The 24,514-nt window shown below is 52.5% G+C and overlaps 1 protein-coding gene across 2 annotated transcripts in view; it reads right to left on the bottom strand.

The window, feature by feature from the left end:
- The window catches only part of SLC6A6 (solute carrier family 6 member 6), an 82,069-nt gene that overhangs the window by 44,663 nt on the left and 12,892 nt on the right, over positions 1-24,514 (bottom strand). The window contains exon 1 of one of the 2 annotated variants that reach the window (XM_029915884.1): positions 1,099-1,117. The exons of the other annotated variant lie outside the window; for it this stretch is intronic. The gene's annotated coding sequence lies outside the window, so the exon portion shown is untranslated. Of the gene's footprint in view, positions 1-1,098; positions 1,118-24,514 lie in introns of those variants that run through there. 2 annotated transcript variants of the gene reach the window in all.

Raw genomic sequence — 24,514 nt, 5'->3', positions numbered from 1 at the left:
CCCTCCATTGCGCTGAGAAGAAAACACAAACTCCCCATTCTCCCATCTCCTGGCGACACTGCCCCCACAGAACTGCTTTCTTCCGCTCATCCCACAGCTCAGCTTCAGGCTCCTTACTGGGCTGCTCCAAGTCCTGGGGGGAGGGGGGTTTGACCTGACCTCTGCAGGAACTGGAGTTTGAGTCCCGGCCTAGGAGCTGACAGCCATTTCCTGGTTGGGTGTCCTCGGGCAAGCTACTCAACCTCTCCAGTCTTTTAAGTCCTCACCTGTGACATGGGGTAGTCACGCCCACCCCACTGGGATACTGTAAGGACTGAACAGGGGAGGCGAGGGATGCCTGGAAAGTACTTAGAAAATATGAGGCAAGTAGCAAGTACTCTTTCAATAGAAGCTGCTCTATTACTGTTGTTACTGCCACAATTCTTAATGGGGCCACCTTGACCTTGGGGTATGTGAGACCCTGGCTCTACTCAGGGTGAGATCCGCAAGACCCAGGGTGGCCAAGTGACACTCCTGAGGTCATACACTTGGTAGTGACAGTCACCATAACGCATGTGCCGAACTTTCAGCTCTGCCAACTATCCCTCCGCCAGCCCAGCCCAGTAGCTGGAGTACTTCTGTCCATCTCTGCAGACTCGTGAGGAGGCCCACTAATTCCCACCTGTCCCCCGGCACTGGCCTGCCCCACGGTGCAATGAGCACTTAGGAACAAGCCCCCTTCTAGGCATTCCATCAGCCCGCAGGTGGCCAGGAGCTGTTTTCCTTGGCACCAGGCCCAGGGCTATTTTGTAGCCGTGATACATAATTCCCCATTTTAAGAGCTTCCTCTTTGGTTATTACAGCAACAAGCGATTAGAATTGGCTCTGATACAGAGGCTCCAGGATTAAGGCTCCCTCCTTGCCCAGCTGAAATTCTCCTAGTCTCCATTCCAAGGGTCAAGTCCAGAACCGGCTGTGCCTGAAGACCAACTTATAGACCACCTGGTCAGCTGTGGCACGTCCATGGACAGATTCGACCTATGCCAGCAACGCCATGGATTTATCAGACGTTCCTTTGTTTCTCCCCCATTTAAGACTCCTAAAAGTGGGAGTACTTACACTCCGTGCTGAGCTGTCAATAAATAGTGGTCTAGAGACTCCTCAAACGGCCTTATTGTGGAAGGGGTTTTTAGCACTGTTTGACCCATGAAGGAAGTTGAAGCTCGAGTAAAGAGTGAGTGGCATGCCTGGGGCTATGCACACAGCAGGCGGAAACCAGAATTCTCACCTATGGGGAAGGCACCGAAGCAGAGCTTAGAAAGGAGACCTCTGCACTGTTTGCAGATGAAGAGGCTGAGGCCAGGGGAAAAAGGCCAGACGTACCGGGGTGTCCTGCCCACCTCCCAGACCCTCCCAACCCCTCTGGCCCCAGGTGCCCAGGTGCCCACCAGCTGGACCTTGAATCGAGCCTCTGTGGCTGCAGCGACTTTGTCCAAGGCTGCGGGGAAAGCAAGCCCTTGCTTGAGAAGTTCTCACGCTCCCCAGTAGACCTTGAAGCTTCTCCCATAAAAACAAACAAACAAAGAAACAAACACAACCCCCATCCCACAAGCCTCTCTCTGGAAGAGAACAAGGACCTCCATCTCTCATTGTCACTGACTTAACCAATAAACGAGGGCCTAGCAGGTTTTCAAAATAAGAGGGCTGGTACACACTGCCGTTTCCCCATTAGAGTCCCTTCCCCCCCGAAAAGTGCACCGAGCAGTACACAGTTGGCCTCTGAGATCCATCAGCCAGCCTCTGGGGTTAGGCAAGCGGCACTTAGACTCCCAGAAGAGATTTGAATGACCCGCCCACCTTAGAGGTGGAAAACCTGAGGCCCAAATGGCAACGTCCTGTTGGGCTCACCGTGGAATTAAGCATTCCAGAGCAGGGCTTTATCCTCTCCTTCTGTTCCCCCATCCACTCCAGAGGCAGAGGTCTGGGCTCACCGAGGCTATGATCCAGCTGCGTGACCCTGAGCAAGTAACAACCTCTCTGTGCCTCGGCTATATGAACTCCCCTCATAGAGATTCAGTAGGGTGAGGCCTGTAAAATGTTCAGCATGGGGTCTCTTACATGCTAAGTGATTAAAAAATATCAGCTATTATTGAAGAAAACAGCTGACCACACTGGAATTTTATTAATACTGCGTGGCAGGCATCATATCCTGAGTGTTTTAAAAAGAAGAAAACAAGCAAGCTGTATTATTAAGCATTGACTACACACACGTTTAGTTAGCCCTGTGCTTAGTGCTTTGTAAGCGTTTTCTCAGTTAGCCCCCTCTGTGGGAGCCATTCCCGTTCCTATTTTGCTGACGAGGCCTGGGGAGGTGAAGTCACCCGTCCAGAATCACACAGCAAGTAAAAGCCCATGGATGCTTCAAGCGGCCTCTGTTTCAGCCTCTGTCCCACGTTCTCAAGCACTCGGCTGTTTTGGATCACCTGCAAGGTGACCAAGTGAAATCAGGCCTGGTGCCTTTAAGTCCGCTTCAAGCCGCCGGACTGGACACATCGGGAAGTGTGGGAGGGCGAACAGGGGAGAGAGGAGCTGCAGGACACAGATGGGGCAGGGCCTGGGGGCCTGGGGGCCATCACTGCCCGGGACCGTAGGGAAGGGCTGGACCGGCTGATGGAGCGGCCTCGGCAGCCAGGACACATAGCGCTACGGACCAGAGGCGTGCTCCCGCAGGCAGGGAGAGCCTCCGAGACTTCTCTGACAAATCCGAAGGGGCTCCTTCGAAGCACGGTGTCCACAGATCCCAGGCAAAGGACAGGCTCGGTGAGTAGGAGGGCCGGGGTCAGTTAGTGATGTCTGCCATGGCCATGCTCCTTAGGTCCTGTCCTGGGCCAAGGAAGCACTGAAAAACTAGGCACAAAAAAGCCCCCCCCCCAAAAGACAAAAACAAAACAATAAAGAACCAGAAACAGGGCACCTGGCTGGCTCAGTCGGTTAAGCATCTGACTCAGTTTCAATTCAGATCATGATCTCACAGCCCATGGGATCAAGCCCTGCATCAGGCTCTGAGCTGACAGCACGGCCCCTGCTTGGGATTCTCTATCTCCCTCTCTCTCTCTCTGCCCTCCCTTGCTTGCTCTCTTCTCTCTCAAAATCAATAAATAAACATTAAAAAATTAAGTTCCCCAAACCAAGCAACCAAACAAAAACATGAGGTGTGCCAAGAGCACTAGTTCACCCTACACCTTAAGGGTGGCTATTTTTGAAAAAAAAGTCAAAGTTACTCAAAGAAAGGTTTTGGTTTTTGTTTTTCAGAAGGTATTATACCTTTAACAGATATTATCATTTGATTAAATCACATGGTCTGTATCCTTCTGTCTTGTTTATCTGTCCGTATCTCGTGAAAATGCATGCATGACTATCTCAATGGCCTACCAGGGCCTGGCCGCAAAAGACAGAGTGAGGAGGTAGGGAGGCCTGGGGAGGAGTAGGGCCTTGGGCGAACCAGAGCTGGGCTCCAGCCATAGGCAGTTCCCCTCAGCTCCAGCTGAGGCACAAACATTTTCTCATTTCTAAAACATCCTGTGGCCCAAATGCAAACACGGTTTGCCTTCTTCAGTTACGCCATTACCCCAGGTCACCCGAGGTGGCCACAGTAAAGGGCAGGGCAGACTTGCCTGGAGATGCTGACCTGCCCAGCCTCACAGGCCCACTGGTTCCCCAAGTGAGATCATCCAGGAAGTCTGGCATTGTTTTGCCCGGAACCAAGCTGAACAATGAGCGACCATATTCTGGTCTTAGTGAAAGTGAATTCTGTTTGGGGAATTGTTTTTAGCGTGACATCTCTGGGGACAGGGCTTGTCGTCTACCTGGGCTCAGTGTCTGGAGTTCAAGTTCTTCCCCTCCCCTGATCTAACTGGAAAGCCCCCACCCCACAAAAATTCAGGTCTACCTTCAGAGACCCCTCATGTCTGCTGGGAGTGGCTCGCCTGGCTCGTTCAGCCCTCAAGTTTCATTAGGTGTCTAGCTCTGCCCGAGCTTCGCAGAGGCTCCCCTTCCACAGAGCAGGATGCTGAAGCTTAGGGAAGGGGAAAGCCAGGCCCAGGTCACACAGCCATGAGGTGGAAGGTCAGGATCTGAACCCAGATCCTGACTCTACACCACCCGGAGACAAGGTGACCTGTGGACAGGGTCCTACCAGAACGAGTCATAGCTCTTGCTCTGTAATTTGCAGAGGAAAAAGTGGGTGAGAGTGGACAAGTTTTGCAGAGCACCGGCCTCTTGGACAACACGAGTGGCGGGCAGGACGTGGGCCCAATGAGCAGCCACCTTGTCCTCTTGTCCTCACAAAAATGCTTGCACGTGAAAGGTCTGAGGACTGGGTCCAAATAGTTTTCTTATCTCCTTGGAGGTGGCAAGCACTGGCCCAAAGGCCAGAGAACCACAGGCGGTCAGCAGAGAGGAAACAAAGAAGAGGGTGGACACGTGGCAGGGGAGTGAGGGGGAGAGTCCTGAGGGGAAGGTGGGGCCAGGGGAGAGGCAAAGGGGTGGAGCCAGGACCACCGCAGGTGAAGGCAAGCAAGGCACCCACCACACACACACAACGGGGACACCACAGGCACAGGCCCAGCAGCACACAGAGTCAGGGGAAAGGGCAGTGGACTAGGGGTCAAAAGGCTGGGTCTAGTTCGGTTCCACTGGGTCCAAGGGCCAAGCACCGCCCCAGTGCATCTGGGAAGTCCAGGGACAGAGCAGAGCGGGGGTAGGCCTGGCAAGCCGTGACTGCTGAGTAAGCACTTCCTGACACCCTAACCCTACTAGGTGCTGGGCACTGCTCTAGGGACCGGGGTCATGAAGGTGAGCTCCAAGGAGCTGACCTTCTGGAAGGGGAGATCAATATTTACAACCAGGACCAGCATGCATAAGGCAGACAAGCAGGATGAGGTACAGGGACAGGGACACAGGAGTCAGTGAGGCCCTTTCGAGGAGGCAAGGTTTCATGAGGCCAGGAACTCACTGAGGACTGGCCTTGTGCAGGCCCTGAGCTAATCCCTTTCAGGCACCGAAGCATTTATTCCTCTCAGCAGCCTGGATTGAGCAATGAGGCCCAGAGGAGCAAAGGCACTTGCCTAAAGTCACACATTCGGGATCTGAATCCAAACAATGAGCTTGGGGGCCCACACTTTCAACTACACTGACACTGAGGTCTTGACACTGAGGTCTGTGTGGCAAACCCCTGGGGGGATGGTGTTCTCAGAGCCGGGAATGACCAGTGTGAGACAGAGAGCAAAGGGAGACGGGAAATAGGGTGACCTAGGAGGAGGCCATGTCTGGAGGCCAGAATTAAAAGTTGGATTTATCCAGAGGCTGGAGAATTTTGTGCTCAGTGAGGACTCAGCCATGTGGCTACACAGCCCCTGCTTGTCCCTGAAGGCTTGGCCAAGCCCTCCCTTCCACTCTGGGAGGGGATTCAAGGGCTCATGCTGGAGCTGCTGGTAGTGGGGACCTTTCCACTAGTAGGGGCCTAGAGAACCTGAGTCTTTTACCCCTGACACCCCAGAGCCACCCAGCCCCCCCTCATCATGTGCCAGTACCCGCAGGACTGGCTGAAGGTGACCGCTGTTCTTTATGAAGAGGGATCATCAAGGATGGGTGGCCAGAACTCCTTCCCCTTGGCCAAGGGTCCCAACACCAGTGCCACAGAGAAGAAAATGTTCTTGTGTGTTGAGTCTGGACCTCTCCACGGGTGAAGCCCATTGGTTTGGAAAGAACAGGGTCAGCCTCGTTCCCGTGCCAAGGAGGCACTTACCTGGGACAGGGTGGCAGAAAAGCCCCAAATGTCCCATGCTAAATGAGCACCTACTTACCCTGCTGGCCCAGGACCACTGCTGGGGGGATAAGAGGTCACCTCCCTGCCCTCAGGGTGCTTCTGTCCAGAGAAAGAGGGAGGGACTTCTTGGTCAAAGTAAGACAAACATGACTCTACCAGGACAGGAGTTATGCATCTGGTGGAGGGTGACCGAGAGGAGCTTCGAGGACCAGATCCCTGGGCCCCACGGGCTGGCTGGACCTGGACTCCCTGGGGAAGGCGGGCATCTGGGAATCATCCAGTCTCCTGGATTCTGTCAGAGCGGGCTCACACCCCCAAGGCCACTCAGGCCGATTTGGAACGTACCCCACCACAAGTGACGCTTAGCTAAAGGAGAGGAAGTAGGGAGACAGAGGAGGGGTGCCATGATGTCTAACGGGGGTGCTCAGGGGCCCCTGTTTTGGTGCGCAGGGCAGTGAGTCAGCAGGCAACGGTCGCCTGGCACTGACTCACCAGCCACAGCCTGTCACTCTCCCGTCAGCTTCCCCACCGCCCCAGCCCTCAGTCCGGTTTTGCCGGAAGTGGGGTTGGGGCGGGGTCCACCATGGTCCTGAGGCAGGATCTGTAGGACGCATGGAGGCCACAAAAAAAGAGACAGGAGCAAAAAGAAATGCTCAGTTTCCATTTCCGCAAACTTCCCCTTTAAAGCTCTCAGAACCCTGAAGCCACCCTCCTCTCACTGGCTCTGAAAAGCAAACAAGGCAGCCCCTCCCTAGCTCTATAGAAACTGGAGAGAGACAGGCTCAGGGACAAGGCCAGCGAAGGGCATGTGTGTGGCCCAACACCCACTCAGAGCCTGTCACCAACTCCCTCACACCGGGCTGTGCCGGAAATCACATCTCCATGGAGACCGTCAAAGCACGCTTTGCTGAACGGCCTTGGGAAGTCACCTCTCTAAGCCTCAGTGTTTCCGTCTGTAAGATGGGCATAATATCCCATCTACAGTGTATGACTACCACTAGCTCAGTAAATGTTTGTAAACAAGGTCTCTACTCAGTGAGGAAGGACCTTCTTCCTGCCTAGCTGCACCCATACATCATCCCCACTGAGAAGCAAGGAGAGTTTGGTGCCTGTGGAACAAAGCAGCTTGAGACTGAGCAAGACAGAAGTGGCGATCAGCTAGCAATGTCTGCTGCCGGTGCCCTGGTGCCCGTGCTCTCTCAGAGCAAAGGGGTTTGTTGCCTGGAATTTTCTCCACCGCCCAAAGCCCACCTAAGATTCCCAGGGGCTCCTGAACTATACACATCCTAGGCTTTCTCATGCCTCCATGCCTTGGCTCCTTCTGCTCCCCTAGCCTGCACACTGTTCCCCAAGCATCGCACGGGTAATCCTCGGCCACTCTCCAGCGCCTCCCTTGGGCTGCATGGGCCACGCCACCTCTGTCCCCATGCTCACCAGCCCATATCATAATAGTCTGCTTACTGTCACCCAGGACCTGCTTCCTGACACCCAGTATAAGGCCCAGCACTATAAATATTCGTCAGATGGAACATTTAGGGCTCACAACTCTGAGAACACTCTGCATAGGAGTAAATATCTTCTACCGCTTAGCTGTCAGGGTGGGAGACGGGCCTCAACTAGGGTGAGAGAGCAAAGGACAGCAGCAGATGTTTATGTTTAGGACCCGGGCAGGGCTCTCGACAGAGGAGGAATGAGCTGTGCACAACCTCTGCTAGACAGTCAGGGGGGTTGTTTCTGGCATCTGAGCACAATTCCCCCCAAATGGTCACAACTCTTTTGATAGACAAGCCCAAAATCTTTAGGAAATCACTTTTCATTAAACAATGTGTTCCCTGAGCATCTTCCAAAACGGACTCTGGAGGGAATTCTCCTGGGTCTCCTAAAGGTTTGCCAGGTATTGGAGGATCCTAGGGGCTCCTGCCCCAAAATTGGAAGGCTCAAGATGGGGCCTTAGAGTAGAGGCACATGCATGTGGAAGCCCACTTTCAGGATGAGCGAACTGAGGCCCCAGACACATAGTGGATCAACAAGAGCCACCAGCCTCTTTTGCAGATAAGCCATCAGAGCTAAAAAAAAAAGGGGGGGGAGGGGAACCTGGTTTCAAAGGGGAAAGCGAAGCCGGAAGGGGTGGGATGCCCCAAGCCGGTGACATATGGTGGGTGCCACAGGCTGAAAGTGAGGCTCGTATTCCAAACTCGGGTGGACTGCGTCAGATCTAACTCTGTCAGGTTGGCGGCTGTTGGCGCAGCAGCTGTGGCAACTTCCAGGGCTACAAGATGGTGCCCAGAGCAGCTATTACTCGGCTAGAAGAAAAATTCAGCATTAAAATCCATACCAGTGGTGGGGTGGGCACAAGGAGGACACACACATCTCAATTTTGCAGACCACCTTCCAGGGCCACCCCCAGGCACTCTCCAGCCCTCTCAACCTTTCCCTGCGATTCCACTAGTCCCTGACCCTGTTCACCGAGAGCAGTGGAGGGGCCGTGGCACTGCCTCCTCACTGCCAGCCACCCATGCAATGACACAAAATGAGGCCACCTCATCCACTGGAAACTCCCTAGAGGCGTGCCCACTAGCTCCGCCAAGCCTGTTTGCAGCAAACCCTGTTACCTACATATCGCCCTCAGTGCAAGGACTATTACTGGTGGCTCCCAGCTGCTTGGAGAATAATCTCTACACTTCCCCATCTGGAATCCAGAGCTCGTTAACTTGACATTGCCCTTCTCTGCCATCCGACCTCTCCTCTGGTCCTGCCTGAGTCCCCAGACCTCCTTGTTGTCTCTCTCCATCATTGTCCCATTCAGTCCTGTGCCTTGAGAACCTATGGGTTCTCTTATGTTTAGGCTCAGAGAGCCAAGGTTACCCAGTGAGCACGTGATAGAATTTGAACCCAGGACAAGGCAATACTCCCTCTATTGGCTTCTTAAGTTAAAAGGAATTTCAGAAATAAAGGTTGGGCCTGCCAGGTGGGTATCTGGGGCAGGGAGCTGGGTGGAGCAGGGATCCTGCATCAGAGACCCACCCAAGGGGCAAGATCCAGCAGAGCCGGCCTGAGGCAGCATCTCCAACGAGACGCAGGGAGTAGGGCACATCACCTGGGACTTGGGAGCCCCTCCCCCCACCTGTCACCCCAGGGTAGGGGGTCACATTTTCCCTAAAGTGGAGGTGGCATGTGGGGCCTGTCCCTGCCATGCTAGCTCCCCAAGCCCAAGGAACAACCGCACGCAAGGAGACCCTGAGAGGCCCTAGCATGGCCAGTGACCACTTGACTTGCTTGACCAAGGCAAGCGCTGTCCCTCTCTGGGCTCTGGTTCCTGCCAGCTGACCCACAGACCCTAACAGCTCGCAAGGGCGGTGTCCCAAGTCTGTCCCACAAACAGGCGCATGCGCGCGTGCGCACACACACACACACACACACACACACACACACACACACAGCCACCTCTCCTTCCCCAAAGGTAACCTCTCCCCCAGAAGAAACTACACACCACAGACACACCTGTAGCACCTCTGTTTTCTCAAATATAGAATGAGGACAGGAATAGTTCCCACCTCTTTGTGTTGCTGAGAGGTTAAATGAGCTAATATGTAGAGCTGACTCCAACCGGAACAAAACAGGAGCTATCAGGATGATGACCAAATTCAGGCACAGTCTCCCTGAGACCAGTGACAGCCTGGATGCACAGCCAAGGCCCTGCTGGGCATGAGACCTGACAGATCACCTCGCAGAGCCAGGACCAGGGTTCAGAGGCAGGTCAGCCAGTTCCGAGATGCGGGGTGTCCCGCTAACACGCAGGCCTCCTCTTCCATTCCTCTCCCTCAGTGTGGGGGGGGGGGGGACCAGTGTCCCTGGGAAACACTCTCCGTATCTGGCTAGGATGATGCAGGTCTTGTGCACTGGTGGCTCCCTGGGGATCTGAGCAGGGGTGCAGAAACCTCCTGTCACCTCCTGTCCTGAGCCTCAGGATCGGGTAGGGAGAGCAGCTCAGGCAGCTGCCCACGGACGGGTAGAAGATGCTCAGAGGAGCTGGTGGCCCCACACACGAGGTGTCGGGGCCCCTTGGCCCGTGGGCGGCAGTGCCCACCAAGCAGGGGAGGTGGACGTTACAGGACCTGGGGTCCGACCTTGATAGCAGACAGAATTTGTGCCACAGACACTGCCCAATTGTCTTTTGGATGTAAACTTGTTCATGACATTCAATACCATCAGCTGGTCTAATGTGCCCATTTTACAGGTGGGGCAATTGAGGCCTAGGCACAAAAGCTTCAGTCTCTAGCGTTTCAACTGAGGTTCTAGGCCTCTGGTTGCTTTGCTTGCTCCTACTATTTGGAAGCCTAGGACCAGCTTATTTCGAGAGCTCTTTCCCAGACCCCGGGACATGCACAAATCCCACAAAGGCGTTTGACCCCAAGAGAAGACCCTGCCTGTTTACCCAGCAACCGACCTCCAGTCAGCTCAGGGGCTGAGAAGCTCCTTCAGGCAAGGAACTGGACTGAGGCAGTGGGTGTACAGAGCGTCCCACTGGTGATCGGGGTCGGGGCGTGGGGAAGCAGTTCTCAGCCAGGGGTGCCATGGCCCACACCAAGCTGGATGCCTCTGGGAAAGACCTTGGTCCCACCAGGCCCCCCATAGGACCACTGAGGTCAGAGCAGGGAAGAGGTCCCATATTTGTCCCCTGCTCCCTCTCCTGGGTGCTCTCCCTGGACACTGTTTCCTAGGTAACTGCAGCTGTTGGGGACCTCCCAGGCTTGAATTACAGAAGGCAGCTCCGTAAGGGCTGTAAGGGGACAGAGGCCCTGCCAGCAGATAGGAACGCAGGTGGACATGCAAACATGACTCACCCCAGACACTGGGAAACTGGGTTTCTCAGGACACCCGAGAGAGTCTAAGGGATGCCCAGCACCCTGGCTCTGGGTCTCAGAATATCTGCTCATGAGGTCACAATGCCCCTTCAACACAGCCAGGCACCCAGAGACTGCACACTCCCGAAAAATGCCATCGATTAGGAATGTCCCTTAGAATTAAAGTCGAGGAGGTTTGTCATAGAACATACTGTCCCTACACATCAGTGCCTGGGAGGCCCTGGGCTCTTACAGCTCAGTGCATTTTTACAGGCCATTTCAGACCCTGGAATGCATATCCCTGCTCTTCTCTATCCTCAAATGATACTTCCTCCAGGAAGTCTTCTCTGACCATCCTCTGTCCATCTCCTGGCAGAACAAATTGCTCATTCCTCAGCTGTAATCCTAGGTCCTTCCTCCCACAGTCAGAGGATGCTCTAGGGCAGCGGGTGGGCCTCCTCCCTGGAGACAGCCAATGAGGAGGACCCTGGTGTATCATTGCCATAGCAACCTCTTGCTCCAATTCCAACTGTTCTCACATCCTGGAAACAAAAAATAGTTGCAGCTAGCATTATGTGTCTGGCACTATGTTGGGCATTTGCTATAATTCTAGCTGGTAGTAATTTTTTATTTTTTATTTAAGTTTTTTTTTAAAGTTTATTTTTGAGAGAGAGCACACAGAGAAGGGGCAGAGAGAGAGAGAGGCAGGCTCCACATGGCCACCATGGGGCCCAACGCAGGGCTCGAACTCACAGACTGTGAGATCACTGACTAAGTTGGTAGTAATTTTTTAATCTCGCTAAATATTTTTATTTGCTTAGATCACTTTTCACGGATTATTGCTGCTTGCTTCCCTCCTATAACCAGTCAGAAGGTAATAAGACTTTATAACATTTTCAGAGGCTCTCATAGAACAAAAAGCACACTCTAAATGCCTTAAAAGTATGGACAACCCTCCAACTGCATAGCTCCAGTTCCAGACAGAAATATCAGCCCCCTGAGTGGAGTGGCCCTGCACTCCCAGCTCTGCGCCTGGCATTTGGATGCGGTATTTTCACCCAGTCCTTACCAACCAACCTACGACATGAGGAATCTTACCCAATCTGAGGCTCAGAGAGGATGAGTGACTTGACCAAAGTTGCACAGCCAGGAAGAGGCAGGGCTCCGGAATCCTGGGTCCTCAACCACTGAGTTCTGGGGCATCTCCTATGACCTCTGACACCAAGAGGTCCCCCTCTGCACATGACACAGGAGGAAACTGAGGCCAGCAGGAGGTAGGAATGTCATTTTGCAAGTTAACCAGCTAGGGTTAGAATCCAGGTCTCTGGAGTGGGCCCGGATCACAGGCACTGACTGGGCCAGCCTCAATTCTAAAACATCAGCAACAAGGGCACCTGGGTGGCTCAGGAGGTTAAGCATCCGACTCTTGATTTCAGCTCAGGTCATGATCTCACAGTTTATGAGACTGAGCCCCAGGTTGGGCTACACACTGACAGTACAGAGCCTGCTTAGGATTCTCCCTTTTCCCCTCTCTCTGAATAAATAAATAATTTTTTTTAATGGCAGTAACAAAAACATCCACCCAGCTGAGGCTTTGTGCTAAATGCTTTACAAGGACCTTCCCATTTAATTATGTACACGTGCTGGGGTGACTAAATACTGGTCCCTCAGGCGAGGAAGAACTGTTAACTCTTGCAATTCACACCACGGAGAGCAATTAGGTGGCTAAAGTCTAGGGTGTGGCTAATAACCTACTGATAGAGGAAAGGGATGAGTCCAAAGAAAATCATCCTGCCCCCCCCTCCTCTGAGCCCCTTCTACCTGACCCTCCAGGGGAGTCTTAGCCCCAGCAGCAGCCCGGGACTTAATCAGCTTATTCACCCTTTAGAGAGCCTGGCCGATCAGAAAAAGTCACCTTTTACTCCTTGGGGACAAGGATCCCTGAGATTTAGGCTACACCTATAAATAGTCAAGAAATCCGTCCTTTTTAATTGACTCATCTATTTATTTGGCCAGTCAGTTCCTGCTGACCCCCAGATGGTGGGGTTCTACATAATTCCTCCCCAACGCTGTCAGTGGAGAGGAGGAACTCTCCTGGCCTCTCCAGCGTTGTTCTCTGAATTCCCCAAGAGGCCCTGCTCTCTGCGAGACCCCCTTCCCCAAATACACTCTGCCTACTTCCACTTTTACACTGCTGTGTCACCTTAAAAGATTTTAGTGGGAACCTAAGTCTGTCACTTGTCAGCTGCAAGCAGTGACCTCAGGAATATCACTTCCCCTTGGGGCCTCAGTTGCATCATCTGTAAAATGGGGCCATCTCGAATTACCTATGGGATGCCAGGAGGAAGTGCAATACGTGATTGGATTTTCTCTCAGAAGAAAGGGTCCGGATGGGGAAGACCAGCCACCTTTAATTTCAAGCTGTTCATCAATAACACTGACTCCGCCCCTCCTTAGCACAATTGAGGGGAGAGGCAGAAACAAGCACCCAGGGGCAAATACCAAACAAACAGTTCCCCTCCTTCCAGCGTCCAGTGTCAAATGAACAGCCTTCCCAAGGCATTTCTCGTGCTCCCCAAACCACGTGAGCCTTCGAAACTAGGTTAGATGTCCCACTAGGGTGGGTTTCCTCTCGGGACCTCAGGCAGCCCGGTCCGGGTGAGGGCTGGGCCGGGCCAGCTGTCTTCCCGAGCAGAAGCCTGTGGGCCCAAACAACTCGACAGTCAGTGCCTTTGAAGGGGGGACCTGGAAGCCTCACATGAGGACTTCTGAGTCCAGGCTGCCTCCCCAGAGTGGACCAAGACCAAGCAGTGGGCGGAGCATTCAGGGTTGCCAGCCGAGACCGCCCACCGGCCTCTCTCCCCTGCCCTCTGCCCCAGACAGATGCAACCCCTTACAGCATCTGGAGCCTCTTTCGGCTTTTCCCTTTTCAGGGCCGCTTGCCTCTCCGGGTAGTGCCCTTCCTGTCTAGTGCCTGCCTGCCGTGCTTTTGTCATTCGAGGCCTTTGGGAAAGTTTTTTGCTCTGTTGCCCAAAGCATCTTCAAGAGCCCCCACTGACCGCAGCCAACCCGTGTCCTCTCTGGCCAGGCAGCTCCCGGGCTAAGCAGAGTGAGGCTTGGCTCTGGGTCCCCAGGCCCAGCCAGGGCCTGCAGCACGGGAAAAGTCCGTCTGTCTCTGATGACTGAACTAACAGACTTTCAATTCTTGGGTTTCAGATGCTTACAGGTTTTCCCCAAACTTCCCCTGACACAAAGATTCTTGTCTGGGCCTTTCCCCTGTCCAGCAGGGCTGGAAGAGGTTTGAAAATATATGAACTTCTCAAATGGACCATAAAGGCTAGAGGGAAAACAAAAGGTCCGCCCCACCATGACCTTATGGGGGTGGGAGTTACCGAATCTTCTGAGACGACACAGGGCAACAGAGCCTGCGGTGGTCCTGTCCCAGCGTCCCATGAAACCATCATGCCACAGGCCTGGTACAGTGATGTATGCCAACAGATCCCCAGTAAGACAGAAGAAGAAAGCTCACACTCAATTTTCAGATTCACATATATCTCATTAGATTGTAAGATTCTAAAAAATGGATGCTCTGTCTTATTTATATGTGTCACTAGCACCAGACACAGTTTATGAATATGAAATACAATTCATTTTTTAATGTTTATTTTTAAGAGAGGGAGGAAGGGAGGGAGCACAAGTAAGGGAGGAACAGAATGGCGGGGGTGGGACAGAGGGTCTGAAGTGGGCTCTTAGCTGACAGCACAGAGCCCAACATGGGGCTCGAACTCCCAAACCACAAGATCATGCCCTGAGCCAAAGTCAGATGCTTAACCGACTGAGCAACCCAGTGCCCCTTAAAATTAATTTTTTAAGGAAGCTGGGGGTGGCCTTTCTCCGCAGAAGCATGCATCCAGGCCTGGCCACGTGGGGATCAGCTGGAGTCCCAGACGAGGCCAGAGAAGGATGGGGATCCGGGCCTAGAAGCAGCCTGGGCCCCAGGACCCTTCCAGAGCTCCTGCAGCTTTTCTAATTTTGTTTCTTTTCAGATGAGAGATTCCTGGATGTCTGGACTATTTAACGTGACTCAACCACCCCAGAAAGCACTTTATTACAACCATTTATACTTAATAAAACACATTAATAAGAAATATTTACATCAAGTTTTTCAATACACCAAACTCTCTCCTTGCCGCCAGTTGGCCTGGTGGGCATCAAGGTCCCCCTTTTACAAACGGGGCAACCACAGCCCAGGCAGGAGATGGGACAGGCTGGGCCACAGGGCCAGGAAGCAGCAGAGCAGGGGCTGTTCTCTTGACAGCCTGGGGCGGTTATGGGAGGAGTGGAGGCCCCAGGTCTCAAGGTGCTGTGTGACCCTGGGTAGGTCACTGCACTCCTCTGAGTCTCAGAACACCCATCACTAGGAAAGATGGATAGGACAGTGGAGGCAGACGGGCTCGGGAGAAGCGGCTCGTGTTCCCAGACTGCTTCACTCCCCCGCTCAAAGACAAACCTGGTGATGCACACAGACTCTGCACCCATCCCACTTTGCAACCAAACCGTGGTTTTTGTGACCGTCTGTGACATCTCTTCCTTCCAGCCTTGTTCCTCATTCTGTGCCCACTGCCCAGCACTGGGCCTGGTATACAGCAGGTGTTCCACAAATGCTCACCATGTGAGTGAACGAACAAACGAATTCTCTGTAAGTGACTGTTCATTCAGCTGTGAGATCCTCACAGGACGGAGAAGGTCTGGAGAGAATGAGCCAGAACAGAGCAGCAGGGCCCCCACCGGGCAGCACCCTGTGGAAGGAGGGCCGGGCGGGGAGGCTGGGCCGGCACCAGAAGCGCACCAGCCCTGTCGCGCACTCTGTCTGCATGGCTGCGGCAGTGCCCCAGGCACCTCTCTGAGCCCGGCTTTCTCACCCATGACACAGAGAACATCAGACCTTGGTCACGGGCCCATCTCATGGCTCAGCTGAGGAAACAACTGTGAAGTTCTGGGGGGTCACTGGGGTCAGTGAGCATCTCCATGTCAGAACGAGACCTTGTTAAGTCAACTAGGTGGACCCTCCCGGTGCCCGGATGAGGCCGCGGATGCCCAAGGTGGCAACATCTCAGAGCCTCAAAGAGGTCCTGCAAAGGGGGACCAGGCTGGGATGAGAGCTGCCGCAAGCGGCACCCGGGACCCCGCAACCTCAAGCAGCAGCTTCACCCAGTTTGCAGGGACGGCCTGGGCAAAGGAGGCTGCAGAGATAAGCCAGCCAGACTGGCAAACACGGCACAGCGGACACCCTTCGCTCAGAACAGGGCTCCCCGTAGATCTGAGATTCTAATTTAACTGGACGCCTGCTATTTTATCTACAGCAACCTCATTCAGAGTGTCTGGAGGGATCCCTGTTATCACTGTCCCCCGCCCGCCCCTCGAATCCAGCATAAAATACGACACCCAGGAAATAAAAGGGATCAAATGCTTTGGCCTTCTGGTCTGAAAACTTCAACCTGAGTGCAAATGAAATAAATACCCTGGGACTGAAGGGTGGCACTCTCCCACAGGCATGCTCCTTATTCTGTTCCCACCTGGGAGCTGCTCCCTCCTCCTCCCTGTTTCCATGGGTGTTTCTAATCCCAAGGATGTCCTATAGTCCTCACCTCAGACTTCCCGAATGCCACACCCACCTGTCCTGCTCCCGACAGACATCGCTAATCAATCACGGCATCCTTCCCACAGGTCAGGAGCCAGCCTTAGAGTCCTTATTAAAATGTGGTCTTGGGGCACTTGGGTGGCTCAGTCGGTTAAGCCTCCGACTTCGGCTCAGGTCAGATCTCATGTCCGTGGGTTTGAGCCCCGCGTCAGGCTCTGTGCTGACAGCTGGCTCAGAGCCTGGAGCCTGCTTCCGGTTCTGTGTCTCCTTCTCTCTCTGCCCTTCCCCCTCTCATGCTCTGTCTCTCTCTGTATCAAAAATAAACATTAAAAAAAATAAAATAAATAAAACATGGTCTTGGGGCGTGGCTGGGTGGCTCAGTCAGTTAAGCATCCAACTTCAGCTCAGGTCATGATCTCATGGCTCAGGGGTTCGAGCCCTTCACCAGGCGCGGTGTTTAGATTGTTTCCCTCTCTCTCTGCCCCTCCGCTGCTGGCTCACTCACTCTTTCCCTCTTTCCCGCCACCTCTCAAAACTAAATAAACATTTTTAAAAAACCCATGGTCTTTGGGTGCCTGGGTGGCTCAGTTAGTTAAGTGTCCGACTTTTGCTCAGGTCATGATCTCATGGCTCAGGGGTTCGAGCACCACATCGGACTCTATGTTGACAGCTCGGAACCTGGAGCCTGCTTCCGATTCTGCGTCTCCCTTTCTGTGCTCCTCTCCTGCTCATGCTCTGTCTCTTTCTCTCTCAAAAACAAACAGAAAAAGTTAAAAACAAACAAACATGGTCTCTCTCTGGGCCTCAGTAACCCAATAGACAAGAGAAAGCTCTCGTTGAGCACCTGACTTGATTTTTGGCTCAGGTCATGATCTCCAGGGTGGTAGGTTGGAGCCCCATGTCAGGCTCTGCACTATTAGCATGGAGCCTGCTTGGGATTCTCTCTCTTCCCCTCCCCTGCTCTCTCTCAAAGTAAATAAACTTAAAAAAAAAAGAGAGAGGGAATCTGCCCTCTCCCCCAATTGCACACACTCTCTCTAAAATAAAATAAAATAAATGAAAATAAATTAAAATTAGAAAAACAAAAAAATAAAGCTCTCATGTTGGGGACATGGTTGGGACAGGAAGGTCACCCAGAAAAGACTAAGAAGGAATCAAACAGAAGGCCGCAGCATAACTCGCCCTGACCACATAAATCAGAATCCATGTGCAAGGTAATGTGGGAGCCATGCTGGGCTGGGAGCGAGGAGCAGAGGGGCCATTAAAAAACTGCCTCTGGCAGGGGTGCCCTGGGGGCTCAGACTGCGGCTCAGCTCATGCTCCCGCTCCCAGGGTTCCTGAGTTGAGCATCAGGCTGTCTGCTGCCAGTGCAGAGCCCGCTTCAGATCCTGTCTCCCCATCTCTCTGCCCCTCCCCCCTGCCCTCCCCTGCTTCAGATCCTGCTGTCTGCTTCTCTGCTCCTCCCCCATGCAAGTGTGCTCTCTCTTTCAAAAAAATGAACATTAAAGAAAAAAAAAACCTGCCTCTGGCTACTCCTTGGGATGAAGGCATAAGCACAGGGGTGAAAATCTGTTATGGGAGCCACCACAGAGGCTGTGCCACCAAGCTGCCAGGCTGGGGGAGGGGCCAGCCCTGAAGCACTCGAAAGACCCTATGGGGCATGTGCACTGATGTCTGCTTTACAGAGAACATCCAGCCTAGGGAAGGGGACCATCACAGCGGCCTCCTGAAAGGCAGAGCTGAGGTTCACGTCCATAGCCGGGCACTGGTACCCAGGAGCTCCCTGGGAAAATGACTGCAGACCCCGGTTTTACACAGGAGGAAAACAAGGGCCCAGAGAAGGCAAGTGACTCATCCAAGATCCCCCTAGCAAGTTGGTGGGGAAGTGGGCCGATATAGGTGGCGCCATGGGGGCCCCTTTGGGAGGCTGGGTTGGAATACGGACTCAGGGCACCCTCCTTCAGGGGTGCTCCGGGCAGCCAGCCCCTCCAAACCCGGAGCTGTCTGCAGCCTTAGGCATCCAGGAGGCTCCTGCCTTTGGCTCTGGACTTCTCTGCGGGCTGAGAACAGACTAATGGATGGGAACACCTCCCGGAAACCCCAGCCAGCTTTCACGTTGGCAGGCAGCTCTGGTCTCTGAAATGCCCTGCCAGCTTCTGGAAAAAAACAAACAAACTGTGATACTGTGATTTATAATAAACATATATATATTTGGTCTTGGTCTCCAAAGCTGGCAGAGCTCCTAAAATTCTTGTAATTTCCTAAGTGAGGAGAGTGACAAAGGTGTCTTTTGTCATGTTAATGAGGGATTCTAGAAAGTACCTAGGGATGGGGGCTGGTGGCTAGGAGAAGCCACCCAGTGACTGGGGGGTTGGTCGGTTCAGTCCCCACCCTCTGACCTCCATGGAAAGGAGTGGGGCTGGAGACGGAGTTCAGTCACCCATGGCCAATGATTTAATCAATCGTGCTTAAGTAATGAATCCTCCATTAAAAAAAAAAGTATTTATTTTATTTTATTCTTTGAAGCCTCCATAAAAATTTAAAAGGATGGGACTCAGAGAGCTTCCGGACTGGTGAACACCCGGGGAGTTGGGGAGAGAGGTGCCAGAGAAACTCCATGCCCCCTTCCCCCGTACCTCGCCCTACACGTCTCTTCCATGTGGCTGTGTGGCTGCTGCAGTTATGTCCTTTAATAAACAGCCTGCTAAGCTGGTCAATAAAATGTTTCTCTGAGATCTGTGAGCAAATTAATCAAACCCAAGGAGGAGGTTGTGGGAACCTCCGATTTATAGCCAGTTGGTCAAAAGCACAGGGGTAGGTGGGAGTTGGGGTGGGGTGGCGGGTCGGCCTTGGAGGACTGAATCATTAACCCGCAGGATGTGACGTTATCTCCAGGTTAAAACGTAGGACCTCCCCCAAGTGCTGCAGAATTGCTTGGTGGTGTGGGGGGAAAACCCCCACGTTAGAATCATAACATCTCATCTTGAATAAACCCCCATCCGACCCCTGTTGGGGCTAAGAGCCAGCACAGGAAAATAAACCAAGGAATCTTCTCTCCCCTGACCTGAGGCCCAAGCTTCTCCAGCACAGGTGAGGCCAGAAGATGAGGCTCTCGCTCACCCTGGTTGTCCAGAGGCCCCGGCTCCGGGGGCTGCTGTGTGGAACCGACCACCAGCCAAAGACGCAGCTCCCTGTCTGGACACATAGGTGGCCTCGGCCGCTGCCTTCCGTGGCCTCGGCCACTGCCTTCCGGAGCCTCAACTTTCTCACCTGTCACACGGGGTCAGTGATAACTGCGCTATAAAATAATGTGAGTGTTACAGATGGAAAACCTCTGCAAGAAATACAAAGGGCCTCACGTGCTACTACTGTCCATATATGCAGACAACCCTGATAGAGGTCTAGAAGCAATGTGAACAGGACAGTAAGAACGGAAATTATAACTACCGTGTAATGAGTGAGGGCTGTGTGCGGTCTCAATGCTAAGAACTTTCGGAGCTTCTCTCCTGTGATCAATCCTCCAACCAGAGAGGACAGACTCTACAACATCCTACATCAGGTCTATCTTGAGAGGACTCTAGGTCCCAGAGAGGTTTTGTGACATGCCCTGGGAGACACAGCAAGGTTGAGGCCAAATGACATTGACACCCAGAGTCACTGGACACCTGAGCTGAGGTCTTAACCACACCTCTCCTCTCTCTAAAGGGTATATTTGTCAACCCCTGAGTCTGGTTGGGTATTCATAGTGTATCTTGTTTATTGAATTATTTTTTTCTTCCCCAACAGAGGAAGGTTCAGCCTGGGAGCTGCTTCTCTGGGATGAGTTTTCTTTTTTTCTTTTTTAACATTTATTCCTTTTTGAGAGACAGAGAGAGACAGAGCACAAGCAGGGGTGTGGCAAAGAGAGAGGGAGACACAGAATCCGAAGCAGGCTCCAGGCTCTGAGCCATCGGCACAGAGCCCGATGTGGGGCTCCAACTCATGAACCGTGAGATCACGAGCTGAGCAAAGGTCGGATGCCAGGTGCCACATCTGGGAGGAGTTGTTTTAAATCCTCTGCTCCCTGACGGCCTAGAGGCAGGGGCTCCCCAGGAGGGGCACGTCTCCCTCTTGGGGCCTCTGCTTGTCACTGATGATAGGCAAAGGCTTAAATTGGGGCCGTCTCTGAGCATGTGATTCAGCAACATGTGCCCAGCACCGTAAAAACGCACCCCCCACTTAGGATAACGATTCCAATTTTCTGAAACAGACCAATGTGTAAAATGCCCACTCAGAGATGTTCACTGCTTTGGTTTGGCAAGAGGAAAAAGTTCTAGAGATTAGTTGCCCAACAATGTGAATACTATACTGTGAGCGTAAAAATGGTTAAGATGGTTAATTTTATGTGATGTATATTTTACCACAATTAAAAATAGAAAGGAAAAAAAAGATGTTCACAGCAGAGTGGTATACATGAAAGAGAAACTACAAACGGCCAATCTCTCATCACTAGGGGATTAAGCAAATAAATGATGGTTTACCCACACAAATCTAAACAAATTAAGAAGGGGAGGGTCAGCAAACCTCAGCCCCTGGGCCAAATCTCGCAGGTTATTTTTTATAGATAAAGTTTTATTGGCATCCAACTACACCTGCTCATTTTCATATTGTCTAAGACTGCATTCTGACTACAACGCCAGAGGCGGGACAAACTCCACTGAGATTAGTTGAGGCAAAATCACATGGCCCCTAAGCCCAAAATACATCCAATCTGCTGACCCTGACTTAGAAGACCAAAAACCCAGAAAAACACTTAGAAATATGTTAGGGGGTGGGGGCGGGAAGTTAGCTCTCAAACATTGCTACACTGTGAATTCAACTTGAAATGGAAACATTTAAATAATGTATATTTACCCACACGTTTTAAATGCACTGTTAGATGGTTATGTTTGGATGGCAGGAACAGAGATAAATTACATTTTCTTCTTTTGACTTCTCTGTGCTCTCCAAATTTTCTGTATTAAAATACATTACTGAGGCGCCTGTGTGGCTCAGTCAGTTGAGTGTCTGACTCTTGATTTCAGCTGAAGGACTTGAGATTGAACCCCAGCATCAGGCTCCTCGCTGGGTGTGAAGCCTGTTTAAGTTTCTCTCTTTCTCTCTCACCCTCTGCCCCTCACCCCCGCTCACAAGCTTGCTCTCTCTCTCAAATAGAAAAAAAAAAAGGGAGGGGGCGGGAGATGCCTGGATGGCTCAGTTGGTTGAGTGACCAACTTCGGCTCAGGTCATGATCTCAGGGTTTGTGGGTTTGAGTCCTGCATCAGGCTCTGTGCTGTCAGCGCAGAGCCTGGAGCCTTTTTCTGATTCTGTGTCTCCTTCTCTATATGCCCCTCCCTGGCTCACAGTATCTCTTTCAGTCTCTCAAAAAAATAAAAATAAATAAAAATAAAAAATTGGGTCACCTGGGTGGCTCAGTGGGTTGAGTATCTGACTTCTGCTAAGGTCATGATTTCAAGCCCCATATCGGGCTCACGGCTATTAATGCAGAGCCCACTTCAGATCCTCTGTCCCCCCTCTCTCTGCCCCTCCCCATGCACACTCTCTCTTTCTTTCTCTCACAAAATCGATTCTCTCTCTCCCCCTTTCTGCTCTTCTCCCCTATTCCTGCATGTGCTCTCTCTTAAAGTTAAAATAAATAAATAAATAAATAAAATAAACAAGATTCTCTCTCCCTCTGCCCCTCAGCCCTGCTCGTGTGCTCACTTTCTCTCTCTCAAAAAAATAAATAAAATAAAATACATTACCTCCCAACACTAGAAGAAACGATAATTAAGTGGCCCAATAGCAGCGTTAGCTAATGCTACAGTGACAAACATGGTGCAGTATAAATGTATCAAATTAAAATGTTTAACACCTTAAACTTATACAATGTTGTGGGGCACCTGGGTGGCTCAGTCTCAGGTTGTGATCTCATGGTTCGTGGGTTCGAGCCCCACATCGGGCTCTGTGCTGACAGCTCAACGCCTTCAGATTCTGTGTCTCCCAGTCTCTCTGACCCTCCCTTGCTTGTGCTCTGTCTCTCTGTCTCTCAAAAATAAATAAACATTAAAAAAATAACTGTCTAAAAAATTTACATAATATTGCATGTCACATATATTTCAATTTTTAAAAAATGTATCACTTTTATCATCAGGACGAACAAACAGAAAATACCATTTTCTCACTGCCTGGGCTCCTCCAGGGAGGGGTGATGAGGCGGCACAGGTCTGCTGGAGTTTACGACCTAGAGGGCGCAGCGGGGAGGGAGAAGGCCCCCTGGGGATTCCTGCAGCAAGCCCAGTGAGGTCCCCTCAGACACAGACACCCATGGGGGGGGGATCAGATTCTCAGCGAGGCAGGTTAGGGGCGCACTGCTCCTGGGGGTCCGGCTAGGGAGCTGAAATTAGACCATGCACTGGGGTGCTTGGGGCTGATTTTGTGAGGCCTGTTGAGTGCCTCACACCTTCACCATGGCGACAAAGGGACCCTGACCCCTGGCACCACACCGGCTGTCTTTCTAGTCCTCCTGGGTGCATTTATTGCTCCGTCTTACAGGCGGGGAAACTGAGGCTCACAGGAGTTCGGGGACTCTCCTTTCGAGGTCACATAGCTGGCAAAGGACAGAGATGGGATTTGAATCCAGGCCTATCTGCCCCTCCAGCTCTGCGGACTTTCCACTAGCCGGTTGTGCCCATCAGGAATGATTGGGCCAGCTCCTTGACAGCTCAGAGTCTGAGGAGCAACTGAAAACCACCCACGCCTCTATCATCTCCCCACTGTGGCCACCCTGCGGGGGGCTGGTGAGTAGTGACTAGCACCCCTTTTCTCACATGGGAACCTGGAGGCCTCGGGGAGGAGGGCCACACACCTGCATGCCTGAACAGCCGTGACAGCATCTGCCCTCTGACGACACCTTCCCTCCAGATCCTGCCAAGGGGCCCTTCCAGAAAGAGTAAACGTAAAGGGCCAAGTGGAGGCGGCGTCACACAGGCCTGAGAGCAGAGCCGCTTCTCCGCCTCCACTGTCTCGCCTGTGAGATGGGTTCGCACCAGCTGTGGATGGATCAGCAAACCTCGGAGGAGAGGAACAGCGCCACGTTGTTGCCTATGAAGCCAGCAGACCAGATGGGGGCCCGGCCCGTGCACAAGACTCTTTTATCTGGAAGCAGAACTCAGACTCCAGTTCTGCGGCCTCAGGCCTCTGGCTTCCAGGCTGCCCCAGGCTACTCATTAACCAGTGCAAGGCCTTGGGAAGGGATGGCTGGCTTCGGACCTGGGGGGAGGGCAGAGCAGGGCAGGATGGTGTGGACACCAGGGTCAAAAACCTGGGGTTCAAGTCCTTTCTAGCTGTGTGACCTTGGGGGGAGTCGATTCACCTCTCTGTGTCTCAGTTTCTCCATCGGTACAGTGGAGCTAAAATCCGTATCTAACTCATAAGGGCTACTCTGAAGACTGCAGCGGTCTGTAAAGCGCCTAGCAGTACCTAATACAGAGTAAGTGCTCAGCAGGTGCATCGGTCATGTTTACAAAAATAACTACAGTGTCCACATCCTAAGACTATTGTAGGAGAGAGTGTTTCTGTACACTGAACCTCTTGGGGCCATATCGAGCATGCTGTCAGAGTTCAATAAATGTTCGTGAATATTCTTACTGACATTTGTCACAACTATGGCAATGACTCCGGAGGCTGACGTGGACTGGAACGTCTCCATTCCCACTTATCGGCTGGCTAGGTCCCAGGGATACACCTGCCCGATTCCCCATGTCTGGTGTCACAGCATAAAGAACTAGTCTCCAGGGTGGTGAGGTGGCCTGGAGGCAGGGTGGGGACTGGATTATAGGGATGTGAGCAGGTCCACCATGGGCAGCAGTGGGCCAGGGTCTTCAGGGGCTTTCTCCTGGTCCTGGCTTCCCAGATGACCCCAAATCCACCAAATTCCAACTCGGGACCAGGGGGAGCTTGGCTAGGGCATTACCTTCCTATACCCCAACCCCCCCACCGCTGCCCCCAAGAAGCCAGGGTGTTCAAATTCCAGAGCAGTTTACTAATGGGCCATGAAATCAACTTAAAGGGTCAGGGCTCTCATTTTTATAAAAGAGAACAGAATACAACAGAGCCCTAAAGATTGTGAGGGTGGGGGTTATCCGTGAGGCTGGTTTCACTTTCGTGTGCGTGTACATGGGAGTGCACCAGAGGCATCCTGTT

This window comes from Suricata suricatta, chromosome 12 (assembly GCF_006229205.1).
Source record: "Suricata suricatta isolate VVHF042 chromosome 12, meerkat_22Aug2017_6uvM2_HiC, whole genome shotgun sequence".
Classification (NCBI taxonomy): domain Eukaryota; kingdom Metazoa; phylum Chordata; class Mammalia; order Carnivora; family Herpestidae; genus Suricata; species Suricata suricatta.
Note: the sequence above shows the minus strand (reverse complement) of the source record. Positions and strands in the feature narration are given on the sequence as shown.